This window comes from Morone saxatilis, unplaced genomic scaffold (assembly GCF_004916995.1).
Source record: "Morone saxatilis isolate NCDOM2014 unplaced genomic scaffold, NCSU_SB_2.0 Contig7, whole genome shotgun sequence".
Classification (NCBI taxonomy): Eukaryota; Metazoa; Chordata; class Actinopteri; family Moronidae; genus Morone; species Morone saxatilis.
The window spans coordinates 9616096-9618489 of NW_023340246.1; positions in this window are offsets into that span (position 1 = coordinate 9616096).

Sequence of the window (2394 nt, forward strand, 5' to 3'; positions counted from 1 at the left end):
GTGTCTGTATGTGTCTGTGTGTGTTCACCCCTTTTCTCCTCATCCCTAAACTCACAGCCACCAAATCTCAGCCTCCAGGGACAGCTGTCGGATTGACTTCTAAAACTGGGTAGTAACTCTGCAACTCCAACCCCCGCCATGCATGCAAACACACACAAACATACACACACACACACACACTCACACATTAGCATGAGCCCTCAGATCTAGTGAGTGTAATCTGCTTAGTTTATGCCTGATTTACAGTCATCCATCAATTACTGAGACAGAGGGAAAGACTATTGACACTGTGTGCAAACACCATTGTCTCGCTGCACCAACACAGTACCTCTCAGACACTTAAATGGTTTACAAAAGGAGAGGGGGGAGGTGGCGGAGGGAAGTAAAAGGGGAGAAGGAGAAAAGGAAGAAGAAAAATGAGATAAAGAACATGAATGATATAAATGGAGGAAAAAAAGCTTTGAGCTATATGCATGCTTTACAGTGTCTTTAAATAGATGAATGGGAGGGAAATGATATGTAAAATGATGGACTGACTGACAGATGAGCACTTGGAATAGGATCAGTTTCACTGTATTGATCTATCGTGCACTGTACAGAGATCAGAGGTCACAATCACACACACACACACACACAAACACACACACATCCATGCCAGCAACCTTAGAAAGCCGCTGGGAGAAACTTAAAGCAATGTAACCATAGAAATGTCACTTAGAGCTGCTGGGACCTGCTGCTGCTATCCTCAGAGGGTCAATGGTCTGCAAATGGTTTTCACTTATCTGGAGATCCTTTGGTCCCGCTGGGGAGGAAGTGAGTCAGTGCTGGGAAACATATATGCACAGGAAGGCAGGCAGGGTTTCATTAGGACTAATTTGGGATCATTTTATGAATATTTGAGACTAAATGCAGTAAAAACTGTAGAAATATAGGCTCTTATAATTGGTGTGCATACCCTAATAACTTAGGGGCTGGACTGCCCCCTAGTGGGCATATTTATTTTACAGCAGCTTTTTACCTTTCTTGAATTGACCACAAACCTGATAAGGGTTGATTATTTAAAATACTGTTAGGGACTCTAATGGAGCTCTAATGTGACTGAAGTTTAAACAGTTTATCCTGATTATGGAGCGTGTACATTGCACTGTTTCCCGTTGTCCAGTCATTGTGCCAAGTCGTCTTCTGGCAGGTGCCCATCTGGACGTTCTTAGGGCGATTATGTAACCAGGCCTCTCCTAACAATTTAGTGTGGATTACCACTGCACCCCTTCATATTCTCAACAAGCAGTATTGGATTAACTGGTCAGCTTCTGGTCTCCAGCTCTGACATTAGCCTTAGCTTGCCCTCGTCAGTTTCTCAGTGTGCTGTCAGTTTGTCTTCGTGGTGCAGAGCAGGTTTGTGGTCCACGTCCAGCCAGAGCTTGGAGGTTCCTGTGGAAGTTGCTCATCATTTTCAATATTTTTCATGTGTTTTTCATGTTATTTATTTATTCATATTGTTATTATAGTTCTAGTTCTCGGTATTATTACAATTTTTGCTGTATACTCTGTACGTAAAACATCTAATGCATTACTGTCACTCCTGAAAGAGGGACCCCTCCTCATTTGCTCTTCCCGATTAATTTCATTTAATTTTTCCCCATAAAAAGGTTTTATTTTAGGTAGCCTTTTAAAGCAAATTTGTGATTTGCAGTGGTGGGAGTGCAGTTTACTTAAGTATTGCCATTTTCTGCTATGTTATGCTTCTAACCCACTATGGTTTAGAGGGAAATATTGTTCTTTTGACTCCCCTATTTATATCTGGCAGCTGCAGTTAAGTTGCATATTAAAATGTTATGTGAAAAACATATAATAATCCCGTAAAATGCAATTTAGTGTTAAGAATTAAACCAGTGGTTCCCAACTTTATTGGCTTGTGACACCTTGAAAAAAAAGCAGTATGTAGTTGGGTCCCTCGTCACGTTGTTTCACAAAACAAGTCCACTGCCATGCTCTGTGAGGCTGTACTGTACTTTCAGTTAAATATAACATCGTCATGCTAACATGCTCATAGAAACAATAAAAACACGTAGATGTTTAGTAAGTTTGATGCTTATACTTAAAGGTATGTTGTTGCAGTTCATCCTCTGGGGAACCTGAATGCCTGTATCAAATGTCAGGGCAATCCGTTCAATAGTTGTTGAGATATTAACAAGTGTCGACCAACATTGCCACCCCTAGAGCTGCTAGTATGGCTAAAAACATTAAATAATTGACACAAATGTTTATAAAAGGAATACAGATTTGCATCGCAACACATGACCCAACCCCTCAGATTTATCTTGTGACCCTTCGGAGGGGCCTGACCCATAGGTTGTAAACCACTGGATTTAAATACTGAAACAAAGCAACTCC